The sequence below is a fragment of the Cherax quadricarinatus genome, chromosome 35, assembly GCF_038502225.1.
Source record: "Cherax quadricarinatus isolate ZL_2023a chromosome 35, ASM3850222v1, whole genome shotgun sequence".
In the NCBI taxonomy this organism is placed as follows: domain Eukaryota; kingdom Metazoa; phylum Arthropoda; class Malacostraca; order Decapoda; family Parastacidae; genus Cherax; species Cherax quadricarinatus.
Genome location: NC_091326.1, coordinates 679751 through 695699, shown reverse-complemented (window position 1 = coordinate 695699; position 15949 = coordinate 679751). Strand labels below are relative to the sequence as shown.

Below are 15949 nucleotides of genomic sequence, written 5' to 3'. Positions count from 1 at the left end.
TTTTTATGAGAGAGCCACAAAATTTGATTAACACAAGCCTATCCGATGTTATCCTGACGCCAAATGACTTTGAACAGGCGATAAATGACATGCCCATGCACTCTGCCCCAGGGCCAGACTCATGGAACTCTGTGTTCATCAAGAACTGCAAGAAGCCCCTATCACGAGCCTTTTCCATCCTATGGAGAGGGAGCATGGACACGGGGGTCGTCCCACAGTTACTAAAAACAACAGACATAGCCCCACTCCACAAAGGGGGCAGTAAAGCAACAGCAAAGAACTACAGACCAATAGCACTAACATCCCATATCATAAAAATCTTTGAAAGGGTCCTAAGAAGCAAGATCACCACCCATCTAGAAACCCATCAGTTACACAACCCAGGGCAACATGGGTTTAGGACAGGTCGCTCCTGTCTGTCTCAACTATTGGATCACTACGACAAGGTCCTAAATGCACTAGAAGACAAAAAGAATGCAGATGTAATATATACAGACTTTGCAAAAGCCTTCGACAAGTGTGACCATGGCGTAATAGCGCACAAAATGCGTGCTAAAGGAATAACAGGAAAAGTCGGTCGATGGATCTATAATTTCCTCACTAACAGAACACAGAGAGTAGTCGTCAACAGAGTAAAGTCCAAGGCAGCTACGGTGAAAAGCTCTGTTCCACAAGGCACAGTACTCGCTCCCATCTTGTTCCTCATCCTCATATCCAACATAGACAAGGATGTCAGCCACAGCACCGTGTCTTCCTTTGCAGATGACACCCGAATCTGCATGACAGTGTCTTCCATTGCAGACACTGCAAGGCTCCAGGCGGACATCAACCAAATCTTTCAGTGGGCTGCAGAAAACAATATGAAGTTCAACGATGAGAAATTTCAATTACTCAGATATGGTAAACATGAGGAAATTAAATCTTCAGAGTACAAAACAAATTCTGGCCACAAAATAGAGCGAAACACCAACGTCAAAGACCTGGGAGTGATCATGTCGGAGGATCTCACCTTCAAGGACCATAACATTGTATCAATCGCATCTGCTAGAAAAATGACAGGATGGATAATGAGAACCTTCAAAACTAGGGAGGCCAAGCCCATGATGACACTCGTCAGGTCACTTGTTCTATCTAGGCTGGAATATTGCTGCACTCTAACAGCACCTTTCAAGGCAGGTGAAATTGCCGACCTAGAAAATGTACAGAGAACTTTCACGGCGCGCATAACGGAGATAAAACACCTCAATTACTGGGAGCGCTTGAGGTTTCTAAACCTGTATTCCCTGGAACGCAGGAGGGAGAGATACATGATTATATACACCTGGAAAATCCTAGAGGGACTAGTACCGAACTTGCACACGAAAATCACTCGCTACGAAAGCAAAAGACTTGGCAGACGATGCACCATCCCCCCAATGAAAAGCAGGGGTGTCACTAGCACGTTAAGAGACCATACAATAAGTGTCAGGGGCCCGAGACTGTTCAACTGCCTCCCAGCACACATAAGGGGGATTACCAATAGACCCCTGGCAGTCTTCAAGCTGGCACTGGACAAGCACCTAAAGTCAGTTCCTGATCAGCCGGGCTGTGGCTCGTACGTTGGTTTGCGTGCAGCCAGCAGCAACAGCCTGGTTGATCAGGCGCTGATCCACCAGGAGGCCTGGTCACAGACCGGGCCGCGGGGGCGTTGACCCCCGGAACTCTCTCCAGGTAAACTCCAGGAACGGATTAATGTCGTAAGTTGGGGGTCCACTGTATATTGGTATTTGAAAGTTTTTTATGATCCACCTAATAGTGTTCAGCATAAACAAATATTGCATTACAATGACATTTATCACGTAATATCAAAAACCCAAAGAATGTAGGACTGGAGAAAGGAGAGTCAGGGACATCTGTATTAGTATAGGAGGAGCTTCATGGTGGCAAGCTGGTTGAAAGAAAGGGTTACAGGGTTAGTGGTTATTATGATTTGATGTGCTGTTGGTATGTGAGCAAGGCAACATTTACAAAGGGATTCAGGGAAAGTGGTTATCAGGACTTGAGTCCTGGAAGTGGGAAGTGCAGTGCTTGCACTCTGAAGGATGTGTGGGGATAATACAGTCTAGAGGGTCATCCGAGGTGTACTATTAGCATGCTTCTTCCAAGACAGTAATAGTGAGTGATGTTGGAAATGTTTAGCTTCATGGTCATCCTACCTCATTGTTAGATGGGCAGTGTTAAAAAAAAAAAAATGGTGAGTTACTAGAAATTTTGGTTGGCTTGGGCCTGGCCTGTCAGGCACCCTAGAGTTAAACTCATGTTATGAGTTATCCAATTAGAGGCCTACCCCAATATTTGTGTTATACAGTATCGTAGAAGCATAGAGACTGAGTCAGATATGGGAATCTGTGAAATTACCTATAATCATTAATAACTTAAAGTTGTTGTGCAGACAATTACCCATTCCAATGGCAGACAACACACACTCCCAAAACTTGAGCTTGTTTAATAAACAAAGCATGTATGCACTCATACTACTGTGCCTACAGTATATAGGACAGTCGTTTTCAATATAAGCCTTTCTCTGAAACTTTCCCTTTGAATAGGTGCAACAAGACACAAAAAGCTGACATCAGCCCATGTCCAACTCAACCTGTGTGAAAATTCAATGTTCATAAAAGGCCTTAAGATATGGAACTCAGTCTGAAGCATTGAAAGGTTCCCTATCTGCCAACCAATTCTCCAGTTCTCCTTAGCATAATTGAAACAGCAGTCTGCTATGTTTAAAAACCAGCTTTCATCCATTTCTGTCCCTGTTCTTCCTTCAACATCCATACATAATTTGACACATATTTTGTCCCATTTAATTTACATTGTAATCTAAAGTAACTTACTGTATCTTCACCATTTCTATATTCAGTCACTATAAAACTGAGGATTTTTGAATTAGTTCAAAATAATGTCACACTTTCGTGATGGACCATTTATCATTAGCTGCCTTAATTGTAGTTTTAACTGCATAAGAATTCTTATTTAATATTATGTATATTAAGTAACATGGTTTACAATTAGTTGGTCAAAATGCATTACATATTTAGTGGCCATCTTTTGTGCCTACCATTGTATTAATTCATGTAAATTACATTATGTGGTTTAAAGACAAAAAAGTATGTCAAAAATATTAATTGTAGTTTGTGGTGTTGCTTGACTGCTGAATAGTGGATATTGTGTGTTGCTGTATCAACATGTGAGGACCAAGACTGTTCAACATGTAACCAGAAACACTGCTGGGACAAGTGTAGAAGTCTTCAAGAGGAAACTAGACAAGTATCTTCACCAGGCTGTGATGGAGTGGATCAGTGGGTCACCAGCAGCAACATCCTGATTGAGCAGACAAGTGCCAGATGAGCCTGACCTATGGATGGGCTCAAGGGGTAGAAAAACTCAAATTCATCAGAGGTTAAGGTTAGTTTGTCAGTAATGTGTATGGAGTTTATGGCATTTTATTGAGCAGATCTTTAATCCTTGTCAGTATAGTTTATTAAATCCATCTTGTGTAGTAACTGGGTTGATTGATGCCATCCAGATTAGATCCTTCCAATGATTCTTGAGTAATGAGTGGTATATAAACACTATAAATTTTGTTTGCAGAAACTGTCCATCTCCCACCGAGGTAGAGTGACCCAAAGAAGTGCTTTTACCATCAGTCTTACCAGAGTGGCGCTGATATTACACCTCAAAACTACAAATGTCTCCACCTCTCCTTCAGAATTCAAGTACAGTGGAACCTCTACTTGCGAGTTTAATCCGTTCCATGACCTTGCCTGCAACTGGATTTGCTTATTTGCAGAGTCAGTTTTCCTCATTTAAATTAACTGAAATGCAATTAATCCATTCCAGTGGAATTCTGTACTCTAAAATGAATAAAATGTGTCATTCATGTAGTGATATTCGCAGTGTCGGCGGTGGACAAGAGTTTGCCTGGAGACCGGACAAAATACTTCTTGAATATTTCGCTATCATCAACTCTACGGCTTATTTATCTATCACAGTTCATCTAATATGAAATAATAAACAATATAAATAACATAGAAACCTGATATATATACTCTAGAATGAATAAAATGTGTCATTATGTAATGGGTGGAGACGGCCATAACCACTTCCTCTTTGTTGTGGTAAACACTGCCATCTAGTGATGGCTTTTTGAAGCCATCTGTTGTTATAATTATTATTATGTAGTACATTATTATGATATTATTATTATTGTATTATATTATTATACGTATTTTTTTTTTTATCACACTGGCCGATTCCCACCAAGGCAGGGTGGCCCGAAAAAGAAAAACTTTCACCATCATTCACTTCATCACTGTCTTGCCAGAAGGGTGCTTTACACTACAGTTTTTAAACTGCAACTTTAACACCCCTCCTTCAGAGTGCAGGCACTGTACTTCCCATCTCCAGGACTCAAGTCCGGCCTGCCGGTTTCCCTGAATCCCTTCATAAATGTTACTTTGCTCACACTCCAACAGCACGTCAAGTATTAAAAACCATTTGTCTCCATTCACTCCTATCAAACACGCTCACGCATACCTGCTGGAAGTCCAAGCCCCTCGCACACAAAACCTCCTTTACCCCCTCTCTCCAACCTTTCCTAGGCCGACCCCTACCCCGCTTTCCTTCCACTACAGACTGATACACTCTTGAAGTCATTCTGTTTCGCTCCATTCTCTCTACATGTCCGAACCACCTCAACAACCCTTCCTCAGCCCTCTGGACAACAGTTTTGGTAATCCCGCACCTCCTCCTAACTTCCAAACTACGAATTCTCTGCATTATATTCACACCACACATTGCCCTCAGACATGACATCTCCACTGCCTCCAGCCTTCTCCTCGCTGCAACATTCATCACCCATGCTTCACACCCATATAAGAGTGTTGGTAAAACTATACTCTCATACATTCCCCTCTTTGCCTCCAAGGACAAAGTTCTTTGTCTCCACAGACTCATAAGTGCACCACTCACCCTTTTCCCCTCATCAATTCTATGATTCACCTCATCCTTCATAGACCCATCCGCTGACACGTCCACTCCCAAATATCTGAATACATTCACCTCCTCCATACTCTCTCCCTCCAATCTGATATCCAATCTTTCATGACCTAATATTTTTGTTATCCTCATAACCTTACTCTTTCCTGTATTCACTTTTAATTTTCTTCTCTTGCACACCCTACCAAATTCATCCACCAATCTCTGCAACTTCTCTTCAGAATCTCCCAAGAGCACAGTGTCATCAGCAAAGAGCAACTGTGACAACTCCCACTTTATGTGTGATTCTTTATCTTTTAACTCCACGCCTCTTGTCAAGACCCTCGGATTTACTTCTCTTACAACCCCATCTATAAATATATTAAACAACCACGGTGACATCACACATCCTTGCCTAAGGCCTACTTTTACTGGGAAATAATTTCCCTCTTTCCTATGTACTCTAACTTGAGCCTCACTATCCTCGTAAAAACTCTTCACTGCTTTCAGTAACCTACCTCCTACACCATACACCTGCAACATCTGCCACATTGCCCCCCTATCCACCCTGTCATACGCCTTTTCCAAATCCATAAATGCCACAAAGACCTCTTTAGCCTTATCTAAATACTGTTCACTTATATGTTTCACTGTGAACACCTGGTCCACACACCCCCTACCTTTCCTAAAGCCTCCTTGTTCATCTGCTATCCTATTCTCCGTCTTACTTTTAATTCTTTCAATAATAACTCTACCATACACTTTACCAGGTATACTCAACAGACTTATCCCCCTATAATTTTTGCACTCTCTTTTGTCCCCTTTGCCTTTATACAAAGGAACTATGCATGCTCTCTGCCAATCCCTAGGTACCTTACCCTCTTCCATACATTTATTAAATAATTGCACCAACCACTCCAAAACTATATCCCCACCTGCTTTTAACATTTCTATCTTTATCCCATCAATCCTGGCTGCCTTACCCCCTTTCATTTTACCTACTGCCTCACGAACTTCCCCCACACTCATAACTGGCTCTTCCTCACTCCTACAAGATGTTATTCCTCCTTGCCCTATACACGAAATCACAGCTTCCCTATCTTCATCAACATTTAACAATTCCTCAAAATATTCCCTCCATCTTCCCAATACCTTTAACTCTCCATTTAATAACTCTCCTCTACTATTTTTAACTGACAAATCCATTGTTCTCTAGGCTTCCTTAACTTGTTAATCTCACTCCAAAACTGTTTCTTATTTTCAACAAAATTTGTTGATAACATCTCACCCACTCTCTCATTTGGTTCACCACTCTCTTAACCTCTCTCTTTCGAATGTATTCAGATATTTGGGAGTGGATGTGTCAGCGGATGGGAAAATCCTAGTTAGGAAAACTGTACACAATCACGAATGTGAATGATCTATCACGATTTCTCAGGGATACTAATCTTACCGAGAATAACTAAACAATGTCCAACCTAAAAGCTTACGTAGTGTAGTGTATGTTTTGCTCCATTATTGTTCAAATTTCATAGTACAATCTCTTAGTAATTAAATAATCAACTACCTCATTTTGTGATTTTACTAGTAAGCATAAGTCACCTTATGTAATTTTCTTATTTACTATTGTTTGCTTAAATATTAGCTGAATTGATACTTTCTCTGTCCATATTACTACCTCATATTTTTTTTAAATACTATTAATTGATATTACTTACTAAAAATTAATAATTAATTAACATTTTTACTATCAGTACAATTTACTCTTAACATTTTTGACCTCATTTAATTACCATTACTTGTCTAATTACCATAACCTGTTTTAATGCCACATTTACTATCTTAGAGTGCTCTTAATTACCTTGTACTGCCAAATAACCTCTAGTATAACTACCAGTGCAATATTGAATGAAATCAACATTTCTTTTTCACTTTTTTTGTAATCATTATTACTTACTAAAATTTTATTAAACACCATATTTACTACCAGTCAGTTTTACTTTTGTACATTAATCATTATTTTATACTTTTCATAACATTTTGTTGCCAAATTTTAAAGTTTGTATATTCAGGAAACATAAATACATATGCAGTTTAATGTGATCCTTTATTGACAACGTTTCACCCACACAGTGGGCTTTTTCAAGTCACAAACAGATCTGTGTGTGACTTGAAAAAGCCCACTGTGTGGGTGAAACATTGTCAATAAAGGATCACATTAAACTGCATATGTGTTTGTTTCCATATTGTCGGTATTTTATACCATTTATTTTCTTCGTATATTCAACTCTAACCTTTATATTATCCTTTGTACCTGTGTACCTATGTACCTGTGTACCTGTCTACCATCTTACTATCATATTATAACCAAGTCATTGCCACTGTTATTTTTTACTTGTACCAACTACCTCATATTTTTTTTTTTTTACTTTTTATAGGTGAAATTGCCGACTTAGAAAATGTGCAGAGAACCTTAACGGCGCGCATAACGGAGATAAAACACCTCAATTACTGGGAGCGCTTGAGGTTCCTAAATCTGTATTCCCTGGAACGCAGGCGGGAGAGATACATGATTATATACACCTGGAAAATCCTAGAGGGACTAGTACCGAACTTGCACACGAAAATCACTCACTACGAAAGCAAAAGACTTGGCAGACGATGCAACATCCCCCCAATGAAAAGCAGAGGTCTCACTAGCACGTTAAGAGACCATACAATAAGTGTCAGGGGCCCGAGACTGTTCAACTGCCTCCCAGCATACATAAGGGGGATTACCAACAGACCCCTGGCAGTCTTCAAGCTGGCACTGGACAAGCACCTAAAGTCGGTTCCTGACCAGCCGGGCTGTGGCTCGTACGTTGGTTTGCGTGCAGCCAGCAGCAACAGCCTGGTTGATCAGGGGCTGATCCACCAGGAGGCTTGGTCACAGACCGGGCCGCAGGGGCGTTGACCCCCGAAACTCTCTCCAGGTAAACTCCAGGTAAATACCATTCATGTACAACATGGTATTGTATACCATTCATGTACAACATGGTATTGTATACCATTCATGTACAACATGGTATTGTATACCATTCATGTACAACATGGTGTTGTATACCATTCATGTACAACATGGTATTGTATACCATTCATGTACAACATGGTATTGTATACCATTCATGTACAACATGGTATTGTATACCATTCATGTACAATATGGTATTGTATACCATTCATGTACAACATGGTATTGTATACCATTCATGTACAACATGGTATTGTATACCATTCATGTACAACATGGTATTGTATACCATTCATGTACAATATGGTATTGTATACCATTCATGTACAACATGGTATTGTATACCATTCATTTACAACATGGTATTGTATACCATTCATGTACAACATGGTATTGTATACCATTTATTTACAACATGGTATTGTATACCATTCATGTACAACATGGTGTTGTATACCATTCATGTACAACATGGTATTGTATACCATTCATGTACAACATGGTATTGTATACCATTCATGTACAATATGGTATTGTATACCATTCATGTACAACATGGTATTGTATACCATTCATGCACAATATGGTATTGTATACCATTCATGTACAACATGGTATTGTATACCATTCATTTACAACATGGTATTGTATACCATTCATGTACAACATGGTATTGTATACCATTCATGTACAACATGGTATTGTATACCATTCATTTACAACATGGCTGCCTCTCTTACAGATTTTGCATGTCTGTGACTAAAATATTGTGGTTTTTATGAGTGATGGGGTTGGTAGAAGGAAATAAATGGCCCAGGATGAGAATACAGCAGGTTCTCAAATAACATCGTTTTCTTATAACGATGTGATAATAAAATTGAATGAATATAATTATAAATTATTGTAACCCTAGAATTCATAATGTATGTGATAATCATACGATAATTGTTTTGCTTAAAGTTAGTCTCCAGGAACCTATCGATGACGTTAAGTGAGGATTTACTGTATGGGTCACGGACTGGGTCGCAGGGATGTTGACCCCTGAAGCCTCCTCCAGGTATAAGGAAAATGATAAGTGCTTGGAGTTAGTCACTACACTGCATTCAGGGTGCCACCTAGTGCAGGGAGACAATGCTGTATGACCCAGGTGGGTTTAGCACTTAGTTTTGATAATGGCACAAAGTTAATGAAAATGGCACTAGGTTGCCATCTATTAGAGAGAGATTTTGTTCGGATTTTTAACCCCGGAAGGTTAGCCACCCAGGATAACCCAAGAAAGTCAGTGCGTCATCGAGGACTGTCTAACTTATTTCCATTGGGGTCCTTAATCTTGTCCCCCAGGATGCGACCCACACCAGTCGACTAACACCCAGGTACCTATTTGCTGCTAGGTGAACAGGACAACAGGTGTAAGGAAACGTGTCGAAATGTTTCCACCCGCTGGGAATCGAACCCGGGCCCTCCGTGTGTGAAGCGGGAGCTTTAGCCACCAGGCCTGATGTAATTATTTACTAAATCTAGTTCAGTTTCTGCATAATAGATGGCACTGTAAGTTAATGAAAATGGGAAGATAAATGGTAGATTAAACTAAATATTTTTTTAGTTCACTTTTTGCTCATTAGATGGCAAAAAAAAATAGAAAATGGGAAGATAAAGTAGGGTAGACTAAACTAAATTTTTTTTTAGTTCACTTTTTGCTCAATAGATGGCGAAAAAAAAATAAAAAATGGGAAGATAAACTAGGGGAGACTAAAGAAAATATTTTTAGTTTATTTTTTGCACAATAGATGGCGCTGAAAATTACTAATGGAAATGGCACTTGACTGCCATCTATTGTAAGAATTATGAACTAAAAATATTTTGTCTAATCTTCCCATTTTCAATTTTTTTTTTCGCCATCTATTGAGCAAAAAGTGAACTAAAAAAATATTTAGTTTAGTCTACCCTTTGTCTTCCCATTTTCATTAACTTAAAGCACCATCTATTATGCAAAAACTGAACTAGATTTAGTAAATAATTACAATAATAGATGGCATCCAAGTGCCATTTTCAATTTTTAGTGCCATCTATTGTGCAAAAAATTAACTAATTTATTCTCCCTACAGTAGATGACAGCCTGGTGCCATTTTCATTAACTTTTACTTTGATACCTATTGCAGCAAGTGATGCTAACTCGTTCTGTTACCGAGGGTGAAGCACAAAACCTACAGTCATAATGTGCCTGGGAAATGGGAGGCAATTATAACCATAACTTTTTTTTTTTATATTTTATTTAAAAACTTTACAGCTTACTATTAAATAAAAAGATACAAAATGGGTACAGTAGGATCCTCAATCCTAAAACTAACAATGTGTTGTTAAAACTAACAAGTTTTAACAACACATTGTCATTGACATAAAAGAGGTTACCCATATACACTCACAAATTTTTCCATATAACATACTATAATATAAACAATATAAACTATATAACTATATAAACTATATAAAATATAAACTATATAAACCTTTCAGATTTGTATAGTTAACATACTATGACTGACATATGACAAAGGTTCACAACCTTCACAGTAGATAATCAGAGGAATGACCTACATCACAATCTCAGTTAAAAAAAAATAAAATACATGCACTTCCCAAAATTAACCCCTATACAATAAGAATTACCTAAAAACATACATACGTGCCTCACTACAATCCCACTTTAAGCACTGGAAATACTAAATAAATATTAATATTACTAAATATTAATACAGCCTCTTCCACCGGCTGAGCAAATTATATAAAGTAAGAGACTAAACCATACTCTCCCATTACAAATTTTTAACGAGGCATTACAAATTTATGGAAGTCATTAGCATTCCATCTCTCATCAACTGGATGAGCACATTATATAATGCTAGAATAAAGTCAGTACACTCGCTAAAAAACCCCAACACTAAACACAAACAACATAATTTTAATCTCTCATTGCGATACGATTATCGCACATGAAATATGCCCAATAAAGGCTATAAACGCACACTCTACAGAAGCCCAAAAGCTCTTCAAGGTCTTACACCTATAATCTTGACACCATTCACACTTAATACATGAAGGTCATGACGACCCTGACACATCAAACACAGAATTCTTCATTCGTTACTACGTAATTACTTGATATCACCTTTGTTTTCTGTGCCCACTTGCATGCTACATACACGTATGCCACACATCTACACCTTCTATACCCACATACACCTCACTCTCACCCCTCCCCAGGAGGCGACCCCGCTGTGTCCCCCTGAATTCCCCCTTCTCGTATGTAATCCCCAAACCCCCCCCCCCTTACTCACTCAGCCCAAGTTGTAGATTCATGAGAAACCCTAACTTTAACATTCTAAACCCTTCCGAAAAACCCTTCTCCCACCTCCTCCCATACAGTTCTCTATTACGACACATCGTACGATAAACCGTTACCGCTAGTACCCGCCTCCGCACCTCACAATCCCCCCTCCCCCTCATCACCCACGATATATATATATAATCCACTATTATATAATCCAAAGCTCTTATAACACTCTCATTGAACCCTCCCACATCTAGGCTTAGTGCACGCAGAACCGACACCCCTCGGCCCCCCACCCCCTGTACAACCCTACTTAACCAATACCTAACACCCTCCAGTCCCCCACAAAAGTATACTGCATGGAACGTCGTCTCATCCTCCCCACAGATTCCACACCTTCCGCCCACAATTACCCCTCTGGTTCTTAGTACCTCCCCCGACGGTAGTATGCCATGCAGAAAACGATACGTTACCTCCCTTACCCTAGGATTTAACTTCAACTTGCTAAACCTATACCAAATACTCTTCCATTCGTACATGGGGAACAATCCCTCAACTGGTACAACAATCCTTTCTTCAAGCAGCCTACACAAAACCCCTACTCGAATTTTCCTGGGTTCTCTAACCAACATCAAAGCCCTCAAAACAGTTTCACATTCCCTCAACTCCACACCACCATACAACTTACCCAATCTATCATGCTGCCCTCCACTCATACCTTCGCGCAAAACCTCCCATTTAAGAAACACACATTTAATCCTCCTTCTCAGATCCATCAACCCCAACCCACCCTGGCGCACAGGTAACATTACAACCTCTCTCCTCAGCCAATCGCACCTTGAACCCCACAAAAAGTTGAACACTCGTCTCAGAATTCCCACAATCGCCGTCCCTGTTAATGGGAACACGGCTGCTACGTGCCAAACCTTACTATACAATAATACATTTATAACAATCACTCGTTGTACGAGAGTCAGATGCACCCAGACGCCCCTGATCCTTTCCATTAATCTATTCGAGTTTTCCTCTCGAGCAGCATCCAAGTCATCCTTATAGGTGATACCACAAATTTTTAAAGACACCGTTTGTTTCCTCACAACGTTACATCTCCCCCCCCCTCCACCCCATCACCCAACCCCATGATCATTGACTTCTCTCTATTTACCTGCATCCCTGTTGCATTTCCGAACTGTTGCACAACATCATCCAAAACACCCAACGCCATCCCCTCTCGAACCAGGACTGTTGTATCGTCTACATATCCTATTATTCCAGGCCACACTTTCCCGACCTCCCCCACACTTCCATTCGTGTCACATACAAAACGTTCAACCATTCTATAGAAGGGGTCCTGAATGCACACAAACAACATTTGTGACATGGGACACCCCTGCCTAAGTCCCCTACCCATTACAATCTCCTCCCCCAAGCATCCATTAATCTGTACCCTCATCTTAGCTCCATTGTACAACGTGGTTACCCAATTAACTATTTCTTCCCCATAACCCTGCCTCCTAAGTATAGCTTCCAATGCTCCCCTTTCCACCCTGTCATAGGCCCCCTGCCAGTCTAAGGCCAACAACGCCGCCCTTCCTCCCCCCCCCCTTTTGACTCCACAAAACTTCTCAGTATTCCATGACCCTCAATCATCAACCTTCCAGGCAAACCATACTGCGTTTTCGAAACCACTCTCCCTACCACACATTTAAACCGATTACCCAAGACTTTAGCGAACAACTTATAATCAGCACATAACAGAGATATGGCACGGTACTCCTTGAGGGTGTGCTGCCCCTTACCCTTCTGGACCAGCACTACAACTGCTGTTGCTTGCTTGTCCCCCATCACACCCTTCTCCTTCATCTGATTAAATAACCTACCCATGAATCCCCTTATCACCTCCCAATGTTGGAGGTAAAATTCAGCCGGGAGACCGTCTATTCCCGGTGCTTTGCCCTTCCTCATTCCCCTTAAAGCCAACTCTATTTCCTCTTCCGTTATTACCCCCCCTAAAGCCTTTCTTTCACTATTCCCTAAATTACACGTCACATACTCACACACCTCTAAATCCACATTCTCCACCTTCCCACTTGTCCAATACCCTTCATACCATTTATCCGCATACACACACATTCCTTTCGTAGTTAGTATCTCCTGACCCATTCTATAACCCCCCGCCATCTCATGTACCTCTAACCTCGGAATAGCTGTAACCCGCTGTCTTTGTTTTTGACGTCGCAACACACATGCCGATGGCTTGTCTCCCCAAAGCACCTCCTCTACCCCTGCCTGCACCCTTACCGCTTGAAACCTTTCATTTTGTAACTCCCTCAGTCTCCCCTTGACCTCGACAATTTCATCCATAGGATAGTTGCCCCCCACAGCCCCCTTCCCATAACAGCCCCTTAACCTGTCCTCTAAATAGTTTGAAAGGCCATATTTTAAATCATTTATACGTTTGCCCACCCCCACATAATATTTCCTAATCCTTTCCTTGGCTACACAATCCCACCATTGTACGACATCTACCACTCCGTGCCTCCTCGCTAAGCTCCTTCCATAGGACAGAAAATCCCACTAACCCCTCCTCATCACTCAATGCACATGCATTTAATTTCCAGTAACTCCTGTATATTTCCGCAAGCTCCTCCCACCCAACCTCCACCAACACTGCTCTATGATCCGACCATGCTACTTCAACAGTTTTGAAAAGTCTCACTACAACCCCGTGAGAAAGATACACTCTATCTAACCTCGCTGCATACCCTCTCCTAACAAATGTATGCTCTGTCTCCCACGCCCCCCCTCAAATGTGTCCCTTAACCTAATATCCCTCAATAAATCTCTTAGGGCCACCGACACATAACCTGCCCCTTTCGGTTCCACATCAGCCCTCCTAATGACGCAGTTCCAATCACCTCCTACTATTGCCACCTCCGGTAATGCACGGAAAAAAAAACACAAGGTCCTCACACACAAACTCCTGCTTCACCTGTACGTTATTCTCTGCAGGCGCATATACGCTAATAAAGGCCACAAGTTTTCCCATCCACAAACCATCTACGCGCAACACCCTTCCCCCTCCACCCCCTCACTTCTCAGCAAAACAAATGGGCTCGCCTCCCTGATTAATATACCCACCCCTCCTTTCAAACGGGCAGATGGCAGGGTTACCACTCGAAACCCCTCCATCTCCAACACCCTACCCTCCTTAAAATTATGCTCCTGAAGGAACACAACATCCACTCTAAATTTATTCAGAAACATTCTAAACCATTCTCTCTTTACACTATTACACAAACCATTAACGTTTACTGTCATACACCGGAGGCCTATTAAAGCTTCCACCCCTGCCTCCTCTCTTCACTCTTCCTATGGGCACCAGAACGTGTGGGGCCACTTGTCACCTGCACACTTCCCTCTCTCCCCCCCCCCCCTTCTTTCGGTGCCTCCTGTCATGGCCACCACTACCTTCACTTTCTGCCCATATTTGCTTCCCAGTCCGCTGCGCTGGTGTTAGGACGTCATCTGAATCCGACGCAGCGGCTCTCTTTCTTGTGACAGGCGCAGTCTCCATGGCTTGGTCTGGGGATGCCTCACAATGTACCTCAACCTCCACTGTACACAGTGGCAATGATCTCGGTGACACCTCAGTCACGCTGTCACTTCCGTCGTCCGAATAGTTCTGTTGTTGATGCACCACAGCCTTCAACTCGTCTTCTACCACCTTTCCAGAAGCAGCCACCTCCTCAGGCGGTGACAAGGACTTCAGAACCTCGGCTAATTCCTCCTCAATTTCCAACACTTCCTCCTGTACTTTTTGCACAACCCGATCCACTGGAAGTGTCTCTGGGCCAGGAAACTGGTAAAGGGCCTCACCCTCTCCCCCAGCCTTATGCGCCTCATCCACTATCTCGCTCCATAGACGACCACGCCCTCCTTCACGTCGTTGATCATCACCTGCTCCCTCTGGTGTAGAAGCTGATGTCTCCGCCCATGGGCCAGGAGCTCGGTGCCGCTTCCCACACTCCACCGCTATGTGATCATATTCCCCACATAGTCGGCATGTACGCCTTTGCCCGGCATATGACACCATGACCTGTGTCCTGAATTCCTTTAGGTACACGTAAGACAGTATGGGGTGTCGCAATGTCATTTTTAGGTTAAAAGTGCCCTCTGGCATACCTGTGTAGGCACCCGTCACCCACTTACCATGCTGGGCCAAATGAACAGTTCCGTATTCCTCAAAAACTTTTCTGATATCTGTCTCATCAGCCTCAAAGGGGACATTACGCAGTTTAATCCATGTATAATGTCTGGATACATCGATCATCCTCACACGCACAGCTGGTGTTGCATCAAGACTTACGTCCTGAAAACGGTTGACCAACGACTCGTAAACCGTTGCTGAGAGCAGTTTCACAAAAAATCTACGTGCTCCGTTCAATGCTACTCCGTACAACTCGCCATCCTGAATGCCATACGTGTCTCTGATGATTTTAGGTAGTAAAACCTGGGCTGAAGCTGGCGTTATTGCCCCACTGAGAAGTTCAACACCGACAGTGTTAATCCTGCGTCTGTAACTGAACGCCATG

General features: G+C 41.8%; 1 long non-coding RNA gene across 8 annotated transcripts in view; it reads left to right on the top strand.

The window, feature by feature from the left end:
- Nucleotides 1–8225, top strand: part of LOC128688553 (uncharacterized) — a 28382-nt gene extending 20157 nt beyond the window's left edge. For 3 of the 8 annotated variants that reach the window (XR_011392788.1, XR_011392789.1, XR_011392791.1), the window contains exons 4-5: nt 3199–3444; nt 3631–4317. This is a non-coding gene — a long non-coding RNA (uncharacterized lncRNA). Of the gene's footprint in view, nt 1–3170; nt 3445–3630; nt 4326–7454 lie in introns of those variants that run through there. The other 5 variants (XR_011392787.1, XR_011392786.1, XR_011392790.1 and 2 more) reach the window with 5 other exon arrangements.
- The last annotated feature ends 7724 nt before the right edge of the window (nt 8226–15949 follow it).